Source organism: Podarcis cretensis (assembly GCF_951804945.1).
Source record: "Podarcis cretensis genome assembly, chromosome: 3".
NCBI lineage: Eukaryota > Metazoa > Chordata > Lepidosauria > Squamata > Lacertidae > Podarcis > Podarcis cretensis.
The window spans coordinates 8,254,633-8,267,965 of record NC_137172.1 but is presented as its reverse complement, the minus strand read 5'-3'; the positions used below and the strand labels follow the sequence as shown (position 1 = coordinate 8,267,965).

General features: G+C 42.8%; 1 long non-coding RNA gene across 1 annotated transcript; it reads left to right on the top strand.

The window, feature by feature from the left end:
* The first annotated feature begins 5,177 nt into the window (after window positions 1–5,177).
* On the top strand, window positions 5,178–9,504 carry LOC307213130. The gene is made up of 4 exons (XR_013837404.1): window positions 5,178–5,253; window positions 6,102–6,182; window positions 7,229–7,358; window positions 9,320–9,504. It is a non-coding gene; the product is annotated as an uncharacterized lncRNA (long non-coding RNA).
* Window positions 9,505–13,333: the final 3,829 nt, after the last annotated feature.

The following is a 13,333-nucleotide window of genomic DNA, read 5'->3' as shown; positions in this document are numbered from 1 at the left end:
AAATCAGCCCAGTTCAGCTGGAAGAGCAAACTGGATATGTGTGTTTAGGCCTCATCAGAAGATGCGCCACCTTAGAGCAGGAAGAAAAAGGAAATTACCTGTCTATCCAGGCTCCTCTGAACTCTCCCAAAATGACATTGTGACATTGACAGTTTTTTATTTTCCATTCCTTCCAAATGATATCTAGCATGGAATTTTCCTTTTTCATAGCTGCTGAAATCCCCAAGTTCTCGTTCCTGAGCAATCACTGCCAGTTCAAACTCCATGAGTGTATATGCGAAATTAATATTATTTTTAAAAGCCAGCAAAACTTGTCCTCCTTGAATTGCATGTGCCATTTTACTCCCCATTCGCTCAGTATGCAGAGCTCCTTTTGCAGCTCTTCACAATCTCTTTTTGCATTGTACGTAGAGCTGCCTCTGAAAACGGTTTGGAAACTTCAGCTGGTGCAGAATTCAGCGGTCAGGTTGCTCACTGGAACAAGACGGTCTGAGCATATTACACCTATCCTGGTCTGACTGCACTGGCTACCAATGAGTTTCCGGGCCCAATTCAAAGTGCTTGTTTTAGACCTATAAACCTTAATGGGCTCAGGATCACAATACCTCAAGGCCCGCCTCTTTCCATATGAACCACCCCAGACCCTGAGATCACCTTTTGAGGCCCTCCTTCGTGTGCCTCCTCCTTGAGAGGTCCAAATGGTGGCAACACGAGAACAGGGCCTTCTCTGCAGTGGCTCCCCATCTGTGGCATGTTCTCCCCAGGGAAGTTCGTCTGGCACATTCATCATGCACCTTTAGGCACCAGGCAAAAACGTTCCTTTTTAACCAGGCCTTTGGTTGATGTGTTTGACATCCTGTACCCTTTTAAAATATGGTTGTTTTCTGGAGGGGTGTTATTGGGTTGTTGTTTATATTTCTAATTATATATGTTGTGATCTTTTCTGTGAACTGCCCTGAAACTCTGGGTATAGGGTGGTAAATAAACTCAGTAAACAACAACAACAACAACAACAACAACAACAACAATTTATTACCAAAACTCAGCAACAAGAAGAATTTATTACCAGCAATCTTGGCCACTTTACTGTTTACTCAAGATCATTTATGAACAAGTTTAAAAACACAGGCCCCAATACTGATCCTTGAAGGACTCCATTTTCTACACCTGTCTATTGATAGAATTATCTGTTTGTTTCTAGTCTCTGCTTCCTGCTGCCGAACCAGTTTATGATGCACAAAAGGCACTCTCCTCTTATTCCATGACTGCTAACCTTACTCAGAGTCTGTGATGAGATACCTTGCTGAAAGTTTTTTGGAAGCCCAAGTACACTATGCCAACCAGATCATCTCACAATATATATACTTGTCAATCTATATTTTCAGGTAGGGCTGGGAATGTTCCCTGCCTGAAACCCAGGAGAGCTGCTGCCAGCCAGTGCAGACAATACTGAACCAGATGGGCCAATGGTCTTTCACCTTATGAAGCAGTTTCCTGTCCTTCTGAAAGTCATATTCCCACAGTGATTCAGCATGGTCCATTGTTCTAATCTTGCAATCCATGAAATAATGTTTATTTGATTTTACAAATATAGAATTATAACAATACAAAATACCTATCCATATTTAGAGGTTTCTCTGAATCACTTCCCACCTTCCCCTCTATGGATCCTATTGTCAACCTTTTCAACTGCATATTATTTCATAATCCATATTTTATGTCTCTCCAATTTGGTCCATAATACTTGCTATATTACAAGTGTTATTGCAATCCTGCTAATGTTCTCATCTGTTTACGGTGGTCTCCCAGATAAATTGTATTTTTTTCCTATTCTTTATTGAAGTTTTGGTCTTCTGGGTTCCTGAGCTTTCCGGTCAATTTTGCCATTTTGGCATAATCCAACAGCTTAGTGTCTTCTTTCCATCTCTGGGCTAGTAACATCCGTGTGGCTGTTGTCGCCTACATAAAAAGTATTTCCTGCTCCTTTTGAATATTGGTGCCTACAATTCCTGGACGCGGGTGGCGCTGTGGGTAAAACCACAGTGCCCAGGACTTGCTGATCATAAGGTCGGCGGTTCGAATCTCGGCGACGGGGTGAGCTCCCGTTGCTCAGTCCCTGCTCCTGCCAACCTAGCAGTTCGAAAGCACCCCAAAGTGCAAGTAGATAAATAGGGACCGCTCTCCAGCAGGAAGGTAAACGGCGTTTCCGTGTGCTGCGCTGGTTTGCCAGAAGCGGCTTAGTCATGCTGGCCACGTGACCTGGAAGCTGTCTGCGGAGAAGCACCGGTTCCCGGCCTCTTGAGCGAGATGAGCGCGAACCCTAGAGTCAATCACAACTGAACCTGTTGGTCAGGGGTACCTTTACCTTTACCTTTACCTACAATTCCTAGTAAAAAAGCTTCTGGTTTTGTTTTGTTTTATATTATTTTAAACATTCCCCCCCAATTCATTATATATCATTTTCCAGAACGCTTTTATCACCTTACACATCCACCACATATAGTAGAAGGTGCCTTCTTTTTCTTTACATTTCCAGCAGATATTTGTACTTGCTTTATACATTTTTGCTAACTTAATAGGAGTCAAATACCAACGGAACATCATTTTCATATAATTTTCTTTCAGCATACAACATGCTGAGAATTTCAAATCAGTTTTCCATAACCCTTCCCAATCTGAAAGTTGTATATTATGTATATTATATTAATCAGTTTGGGCTCAAGTGCTGGTCTGATATAGATTACAATTCCTCTCTTTTTTGTATCATTGGATGAGATAAATTCTAAACTTAATTTCTTATTTTTAGGAACTCTTTGGTGTTTTTTTGCTATATGGGTTTCTTGAAGACAAATTATATCTAAATTCTGTTTTTCAGTCACATGCTGTACTCTGTTCCTCTTGGTTTTTTAGTTTAATCCGTTCACATTCCAGCTCAAGATCTTTAAATTAGCCATTAGTGTCATCTAGTAGGATAGGTGAGCCCACTGAAGCTTTTTCAAATTCCTCCTTTAGTTTCTCCGTTACCAACTTTTGCTGCCCCAGTGGGCTATTCCCATACCTATCTGATTGACCTCTCTGTAAGTCTTTGCCTTCTTTCTCTAAGAATTTGTATGCTTGGGCGTCTGTCACAATTTTGAATCTTCTTGTCAAAAACGTGAAGAAAAGGCCTTCAGGGTACTCCCATTTGCTTTTATCAGTGTTGTTATTAGAGCTCTATATCTCTGTCTCTGAATTCTAATTTTATATGGAATCTCCCTGAAGACCTTGTCCCTACCACCAAGCCATCATTAAACCATTTCTGTACAACAATATTTTTTACTCTTTTGGTAAGAAAGGTCTCGTGGGCAAGACTTCTCCCTTCCTTTTTTGTTCTTCACATGGAAACAACTCTATATTACTTAATTTACCCATCTAATCATCATCATCAAACCTTTATTGGCATCACTTACAAACATTCAGAATAAATAAGCCAGTGTGATCTCATCGCCATTTCAACAGTACAGTCATTTGCCAAAGGGAAGAAGAGGCGAGCAATCTATTTCATCTCTGTGGGTCTCCAGCAAGGGCAAGATCCTGTAGCGTACTTCGGCGACAAAAAATCACACAGAGGAACTTAGCTACTATCTAATCCAGAATGTGGCAGCTAGACTGGTGACTGGGAGCAGCTGCCAAGACCACATAACACCGGTCTTGAAAGATCTGCTTTGGCTCCCAGTACGTTTCCGAGCACAATTCAAAGTGTTGGTGCTGACCTTAAAAGCCCTAAATGGCCTCGGTCCAGTATACCTGAAGGAGTGTCTCCACACCCATCGTTCTGCCCAGACACTGAGGTCCAGCACTGAGGGCCTTCTGGCAGTTCCCTCACTGTGAGAAGCCAAGTTATAGGGAACCAGGCAGAGGGCCTTCTCAGGCACCTGCCCTGTGGAATGCCCTCCCACCAGATGTCAAAGAGAAGAACAACTACAAGACTTTTAGAAGACTTCTGAAGGCAGCCCTGTTTAGGGAAGCTTTTCATGTTTAATAGACCACTGTATTTTAATATTTTGTTGGAAGCCGCCCAGAGTGGCTGGGGAAACCCAGCCAGATGGGCGGGGTATAAATAATAAATTATTATTAATATTAGCTTTCATCTTCCCCTAAGCTTTCTGCCAATATTTTTGATAAGTATTTTTCAAGGTTAATAGTTTGCTCCTGCTCCTGCTCCTGCTCCGGTATGTTCCTAAATCTCACCGTCCTCTCTGATTTTTTTTAGTTGCATCATCAAAACAGCATCACTCAAACTGTTCACTGTATCCAAAACCCATCCCACTGCTCCCTTAGATTCCTCATGCTCCTGTTTCAACTTTGTCACCTCCTCGGATAGCTTTTCAAAAGAATTTGTTTTCGATTCTAGCTCTCTTATTTTGGTGTCCAAGTTGGTGATTTGCCAAGACAGGGTATCTTTACTGTCTGAGATTTTATGAAACTGATTCTTATATATTTCTTCATCTGATAACCCAGTTCTTTTCACTGTTGAGCAAATTGTATAATCAAAAATTCAGTTATATCAGGCTTCCCTCCCTCCCTCTGGGCCTTCCACTTTCTCCAAATCATCTTGTTTCGAACCCCTTCTTGCTTCTGTCATCCCTATTTTTTTCCTTTGCGCCTGTATCAGTCATTCTCAAAACAAAGTTTTACAAAGTTTCACACTCAAGGTTACGGTACAATATGCAGCTGTTACTAGAGTTTTTCTCTTTTCCCTCTCCCCCTCCCTCTTTCCCAAAGATATTCTAAATAATGTAACAAAAAGAAAAGACAATTTAATTGGTACGTGGGAAGAGAGTAGAAGATAAGAAAAAATGTCTAAGATATAGATTCAAGATATTACAAGATTTGGTGGGTCTTTATGTTGCAATGTAATCCAATATGTCCCAGGTCTTTCCAAACTAGATTTAAATTCAAATATAGAGGCAAATATTGTATCCAAATTGTAATCCAAAACTTCCAATAAATCCAATTGTTGTATTCTGTAAATACAGAACTAAATTTCAACTCTGTCTCTTTTCACATCAGATGCTATGATGGGACTATGCTGAGAATCCTGGCTCCAATCACAGAAGGGCTTAGACATTTTGTTCGAAGGAGGAGTCAGGGTTTTGTTCTAATTGCCCATGGGCTGAACGTACTGAAACAGATTTGTCTTCTTGTTTGTCCAGTCCAAATGCAACTCGGACCGAGAACAAAGGCAGTCAATAGAAACAGCTTTCCACAAAGGTAAAAATGTTCCTCATAGTTTCAACTTGTCTGGTATTGGAAAATCTTACAAGCAGAGGGGACAGCAAAACTAACTTTACCAGGAGAGGCTCGTAAATAATCAGGTTATGGCGATTGCAACATGCCCTGGTCATCGCAGGAATGTTCTGGGATACATTGATTTCCTAACAGCCATTGCAATTCGTTATTCTAGTGAAGGGAATTGAAATATACTCTGAGTCGAGAGTGGATTTCATGCTCTTTATTCAGCTCATAGTGGTGAGGAGGAATGGAAGTTCCCCCATAATGTCTGCTTTATATATATTATTTACACAATAATGGTTATTGAAACAACCCTGTAAGATGGGCCACTTTATTCGCTTTTTTAAATGAATGGAGCTTAAAGATGAGGTTGCAGTCATGGGCCATCGGGGTGGCCACTTTAGTGCTGCTAACACAGTGGTGGTTGGAATTAACCCCCAGAGGCACACTGCATTGTCTTTCAAGACAGATGGATGTCAGCCACAATGTCACTGCACGATTTAATTTGTATGCCCGTCCTTTTTAAATAACTGCTAAGGCTGTGTGCCGCCCCATTACAGGGCCCGATCCACGCCCCCATAGCATGCCATTCTGCCACAGACCACCCAAAGGACCACCAGAATGGGACAGAAGGACCCACAAATGTAGGGTTGTTTTTTGGGGGAGCTACATTTGGAAGTGGGAGTTAATACACGCAGGGCCATCTAAAGTGGGAAGGTGCATTAAAGCCATTAAGCTCAGAGAAAGTTTGTTTTATTGCACAAGAGTGTAAAAAAGGAGACTTTGTTCCACTTGTTCTCTTTTGTCTCCCCCATTTCTCTTCTAAGGGTGTTGAGAAACAATATAAGTTTCAGCTATGAGGCCTTTCTTCTGCACCCTCATTTTTTTGGTACTCCTGACTATTACAGGTATGCTGGTCCCGTTCCCACCCCACCCCCCAGTTTTTATCTTTGCAGAAATGTGCTGTTACTTCCCTTTGTGGGAGGCAGTCCAACCCATGGATCGTTAAGTCACTCTCAGAATTTCCCGGTAGGGCTAGGAAAGGCCTCTGTCTGAAACACTGGGTTCGTTAATAGAGATGGAGGAGAAATTCAGTTTGGTCCACATTGCAATGTGGAGCTCCCTAATTCTCACTTTCCGAATCAATGCTTGAACCAAAACACATCTCTCTTTTGAAATTTGAAGATTTCCAAGCAAATAATATGCATAGAAATGAATATATTAGCAAAAATATCTTACGATATTGTAATGCTAATGCAAAACTGCATAACAGCAAGGGAAATAACTTGCAAAATATGTATATTATATACCGGTACTACTAGTAGTACTAATACATTTAGGGACGTGGGTGGCGCTGTGGTCTAAACCACTGAACCTCTTTGGGCTTGCTGATCGGAAGGTTGGCACTTCGAATCCCCACCACGGAGTGAGCTCCTGTTGCTCTGTCCCAACTCCTGCCAGCCTAGGAGTTCAAAAGCATATCAGCACAAGTAGATAAATAGGTACCGTTGCAGCATGAAGGTAAACGGCATTTCCGTGTGCTCTTGCTTCTGTCATGGTGTTTCATTGTGCCACAAGCGGTTTAGCCATGCTGGTCACATGGCCCGGAAAGCTGTCTGTAGACAAATGCCAGTTCCCTTGGCCTGAAAGCGAGATGAGTGTCGTAACCCCATAGTTGCCTTTGACTGGACTTAACCATCCAGGGGTCCTTTACCCTTTTCACCTTACTAATACATTTATTTATACCCCTCCTTTCTCCCAGACAGGGACTCAAGGCTGCTCATAGATAAAATAAGAACAGTTAAAAGCATAAGGGGAAGACCAAATCATTACAAAAACAATTAAACATTAATATAATTAATACTGGGCTGAGAAAGGTCCCCCAAACCTGACAGAAGACTTTATAGCTGGGCTGAAAACCCTCTGACATTCTCTTTCTTCTTTGCTTGCACAGGATTGTGTACTGACATTCGGAAGGCGAAGGATTGCAAAAAGGCCTACGGTAGATGCAGGCATGCCATGTGTTTGCATGACCCCTGGCAGCGGATTGGGAAGTGTGACTTCAAACGTTTGTGCTGTGTCAAGTAAGCTCGAAAGTCCAAGAGACAACAGGAGCATATTGGCAGTCAATGCATTTAAAAATGCAGGATTTTGGTGGGGGAGGGGTGTGTGCTTATTTCTGATCTGAACTGACCCTTCCCTGCAAAATTTAGAGGTTTTGCATTTTGTGCAAGCTGCATTCCTCCGCAACCACAGGAAGGGAGAGTGCAATTGTATTTGAATCCCGCTTGCGGGTTTCCCACAGGCATCTGGTTGGCTGCTGTAAGAGTCTAGGTGGGTCACTGGCCTGATTCAGCAGGATCTTCTTATGATCTTAGTCCCCCACCCCCCAAAATCTGGCGATTTGTGTGTGACTGAGGATGATCTTGGCTGCCACCTATGAAACATTTATGATGGAGTGCTTAAAACTAACTGAAAGTATTGGGGGGAAGAAGAAGAAGAAGAAGAGGAGGAGGAGTTTGGATTTGATATCCCGCTTTATCACTACCCAACGGAGTCTCAAAGCGGCTAACATTCTCCTTTCCCTTCCTCCCCCACAACAAACACTCTGTGAGGTGAGTGGGGCTGAGAGACTTCAAAGAAGTGTGACTGGCGCAAGGTCACCCAGCAGCTGCATGTGGAGGAGCGGAGACGCGAACCCGGTTCACCAGATTACAAGTCTACCGCTCTTAATCACTACACCACACTGGCTCACATTGGAAGACCACCTCTTCATTTCTGATCTGAGCAATATTTCGCAGTAGGGGCGGCCGAATCCTTTTTGGTCCCCTTAATATTTTTGGGGTAGCGGCTGCCCCCCAATGTCCCATGAGTGAAGCTCAAAGCCCAGTGTGGTGTGGCCCCATGGCCGGCTCCTTCTCTCCACCTTGTCTTGCCATGGAGGGGCAGGAGGGTCGAAGCAGCCTCCTTATGATGGCAGCACCAGGAGGACGTGGAGGAGGAGCCACGGGTCATTGAAGCTGCACTGCTGCTGGATATATTTCTGCCCCTTGCTCCTCCCAACATCCTGACATCATGCCCTGGACATCAGGATGTCATTTGATGTCATGTGTGTGACGTTGTTCCTCCCAATCGCCCTCGCAAGCTGGCGCCTCTGGTTTGCAGATATTGGTGGGAGACAGGGAGGGAAGGAAATTGACTAGTCAGGAGAAATGACACTAAGGATTTTAAATTAAGTACTACCAGCTTCATTGAGTAGGTGGTTGAGATCTTCCTGGCAGCAGTGGACATGTTGAGCAATTTCAAGTTCCCCCTGCCTGTTGGCTTTTCAGAAATGCTGAGCAGAACAACACACTGTTTGGATGCCAAATAAGAGGTCCAATAATGGAGCAGCAGTTCTGATTGCTGGATCCATGTATTGATGGGAGTTACCCCATCTGGAAGGCCACTATGATTTTATAGGGTTGAAGCCAATGTTACCCAATGCTCAGATTGGACCCCTTGAAAATAGAAGATGTTGCTCTTTTCTTTTGGCTGTTCTGAACCTTCCAAAATTCAATTTCATTGGATGGACCTGAGTTCCAGTATTAGGAGGAAGTAGATGTTTCTCCATCTACTTTTATTCCAAACCCCTTAGTTGTATTTTCTCTAAACTAAAAAGCCCCTAATGTTGAAACCTTTCCTTATAGCGGAGGTGCACTATTGTCTTGAAAATTTGGGTTGCCTTTTTCATGCTGCATGCATGAACACTTTTATAAGGGGGTAGGAATAAACAAATGATGAAGATATGTTACGCTGTAGTAATCTCTCCATGCCCAAACTGTTTAATCCTGGAGGAATCGTGTACTTGTCGTAACCTGGACAAGTAATTTCAGTGGAAAGACAGTACTTATAAACATTTGATTATCTCCTGGAATCCATGCTCTTAATATCCTCTCAGTCACCTTCCATGTAGGGATGCCTCAGCACAGTAAGCCTTGGGTTGATGGTAACAGAATTGTTTTCCCAAAACAGTGAACTCTCACAGTCTCTCTTGTCTTTGTAGGAAAACAACCAAGTAGCCTCCTGAATCATAACTTGCTGGGGATCATATCTCTTGCTTGAAATGTTTAAGATCTGCTTAAGCACTCTGGCCTCTGAGCAAATGTTGGCGGTGAGAGAAGATGGAGAAATCAATGCTCAAGGAATGCATTCTCTAAATATTCTCTAAAATAAAGCTGCTGTGCAATTTGTGTGTGTCTAAATGTCTGGGTGAAGGAAGCTTGTCTTAGAAGAAGAAGAAGAAGAAGAGTTTGGATTTGATATCCCGCTTTATCACTACCCTAAGGAGTCTCAAAGCGGCTAACAATCTCCTTTCCCTTCCTCCCCCACAACAAACACTCTGTGAGGTGAGTGGGGCTGAGAGACTTCAGAGAAGTGTGACTGGCCCAAGGTCACCCAGCAGCTGCATGTGGAGGAGCGGAGACGCGAACCCAGTTCACCAGATTACGAGTCCACTGCTCTTAACCACTACACCACACTGGCTCTCACCCACACTGGCTCTCACGCATCCCTCTTGCATCTTTATTGGAATCGTTTTATTTTTACTTGGGTTGTAAATTGCTTCTGGACTTAGGAAGCTACCTTAGACTCTCATTCTTCCTTGTCACAGGGGAGCTGTCATGCAGTGAAAATTGCAGTGGGTTAAGAGCAGTTACTTTTTACCCAATATCTCCAATATATGTTGTCTGCAGAGCACTGAAGAGGTCTGGGTTTTGTTCCACGTGATTTTTTTAAAAAAAAACTTAACAGTTTACTTTAAGTTTTTAGAAAAATTCTACAAGGCACTGCTTTAGCATAATGAACTCAGGGCTCCTCAGAGCTCCTTGGATAGCAGTTTAGACAGCCTCATGTCATTTAGCCTATTAGAAGTCTACCTCAGAGGATACAAATAAACACATGTTGTGGGAATACACAAGTTAACTATTGTTCTAAATTTTACTGTGAACTTGACATGTACTAATATATTTTCACCAAAGACTGGCTGCAAAAGGGGGAAAAAGTTTATGTCTAATGTGATATATTGCTGTACAGTGGTACCTCAGGTTACATACACTTCAGGTTACATACACTTCAGGTTACAGACTCTGCTAACCCAGAAATAGTACCTCGGGTTAAGAACTTTGCTTCAGGATGAGAACAGAAATCATGTTCTGGTGGCGTGGCGGCAGCAGGAGGCCCCATTAGCTAAAGTGGTGTTTCAGGTTAAGAACAGTTTCAGGTTAAGAATGGACCTCCAGAACGAATTACCGTATTTTTTGCTCTATAAGACACACTTTCCCCCTCCTATAAAGTAAGGGGAAATGTGTGTGCATCTTATGGAGCAAATGCAGGCTGTGTGGCAGAAAAGCAAGAGGCTATCCCAGAAGCCAGATCCCTCTTGCTATTCTGGCTTCTGGGATTCAGAATATTTTTTTTCTTGTTTTCCTCCTCCAAAAACTAGGCGCATCTTATCGTCTGGTGCGTCTTATAGAGCAAAAAATATGGTAAGTACTTAACCCAAGGTACCACTGTAATTCTTTTAGTAAAATCGCTCACTAGCTTTTGTTGACCCATCCAGTTGGGATGTACTTAAGGTAGGGCAAGCAGAAATTCTAACAAGGGTCAAACCAAGGTTTGCAACTGGTCACCTTTACATTTTGGCAATAAATACTCTTGAAAAGTGTCTGGTCTAAAGTATAAATAATGGAAGAATAGAAGTTTTCAGTTTTGTTAATTATTGTTTTTTTGTGTGTGTGCCGGCAGCTCTGATTTCACCCCCCCCCCAAAAAAAGATTAAGAACTTCTCAGGTGATCACCCCCAAATAACTCAACAACTTTTTACCTCTTGAAATATGGCAACCCTAATGATGATGATAGGAGACCCAATTTGTGAAACCCTGCCCTAGAGAATGTACTGCTTGCAGTTATGCTTCACCTTGTCCCAAATGGTTTCCTGGGAATTAACTTTCTTATGTGGACACTAGGGTAGTAGGGATTTCTGTGGAAGTCATTGCCTTGTGCACTTTTTGGTACATTGTATTTGTGCTTTTACTTGGATATAGGATAAATCTTGCTCTGGAGGGCTGGGAAGATCACTAAAAATTGTTTCCTTTTTTGGTGCCAGGAGCCTTTTCAGCAGATGAATATTGCTATGGTAATAGTGGTGGGTGAATCTGTTGCTTCTGGTTAGTCTCAGTTTCTCATTTTTCCAATCTTAAGTTTGGTTCTCCATATTTCCACATCATTCTGAATTTTTTTTATTTAATAATTATTCATGTCCCCCCCCCCATAATGTACACATTTTCCCAGGCAATTTGCACTGTCCTGCTCAAAGTGAACCCCACTAATATAATGCATTTTTTAGTTATTTTAACAACAACAACAACAATATTTATACACGGCCCATCTGGCTGGGTTTCCCCAGCCACTCTGGGTGGTTTCCAACAAAATATTAAAAATACATTAAAAGATCAGTCATTAAAAACCTCCCTAACAGGGCTGCCTTCAGATTTCTTCTAAAAGTCAGATAGTTGTTTATTTCCTTGACATCTGATGAGAGGGTGTTCCACAGGGTGGGTGCCACTACTGAGAAGCCCCTCTGCCTTGTTCTCTGTGTACATTTCTATGCACACTTTACCCAAACACATGCAATTTTTTTGCACACATAACTTAGTTGGAAAACTGCATTTCAAAATTCAGAGGAGTTAAAATTGCAAATGCTAGCTGTGTTTTGGTTGGCCCAAATAGTGTTTCAGAATCTTCAGATTAGATAGGTTCACCATTAAATGCAAATGGAATCAAATTTCTCCCTCATCCCTTGAATAGAATCAAGGGATTAAGAAATGTTCCAGGGCATTCAAGCCAATAATTACTTTAGTAATGAGACTGAGTTTTCATTTTGTACACTGTGAACTCAGTAGGTCTTTGAATGATAGCAAGTGTACTCTGTGTGATCAGGGATAAAATATACAGTAATCATTCTTCTTATCTTCTTCCATCATAAAAAGCTACCCCTGCCCGTACGGGCCAGTTGTGTCCGACTCTAGGGTTGTGCGCCCATCTCACTTAAGAGGCTGAGGGCCAGCGCTGTCCGGAGACACTTCCGAGTCACGTGGCCAGCGTGACAAAGCTGCTCTGGTGAGCCGGCACCAGCACAGCACATGGAAACGCCGTTTACCTTCCCGCTATAAAGCGGTACCTATTTATCTACTTGCACTTAGGGGTGCTTTCGAACTGCTAGGTGGGCAGGAGTTGGGACCAAAAGCTCACCCAGCCGTGAGGATTCGAACTGCTGACCATGCGATTGGCAAGCCCTAGGCGCTGAGGTTTTACACACAGCGCCACCCGCATCCCTTTTTCTTCAATCATACCTTTCATCTAAGAAGCTGAAGGCGGTACATGCACTTTTTCCCCTCCCTATTTTTGCTCACAAGAACCCTGCGAGGTATGTTTTGCTGAGAGATGGCAACTGACCCAAGATAACCCTGTTGCATAACATAGGCACTCCTTTTCACATTTCCTGCAGGGACAGAGGCTACACAGCAGTATTGGTGGTGGAGTCAGAAGCACATTGCCTGTGACCTCTGTGAAGGTATCTTCAGAGATGGTTCAAAACCTTGATTACACTTTCTCTACTTCTGAATTTTATAAGGATCAAGTCAAAATATAAACATCATCATTTTTGCAAAATCTGCCCCCATGTTTGTTGTTGTTTAGTCGTTTAGTCGTGTCCGACTCTTTGTGACCCCATGGACCAAAGCACGCCAGGCACTTCTGTCTTCCCCTGCCTCCCGCAGTTTAGTCAAACTCATGCTGGTAGCTTTGAGAACACTGTCCAACCATCTCATCCTCTGTCGTCCCCTTCTCCATGTGCCCTCCATCTTTCCCAACATCAGGGTCTTTTCCAAGGAGTCTTCTCTTCTCATGAGGTGGCCAAAGTATTGGAGCCTCAGCTTCAGAATCTGTCCTTCCAGTGAGCACTCCAGGCTGATTTCCTTAAGAATGGAGAGGTTTGATCTTCTTGCAGTCCACGGGACTC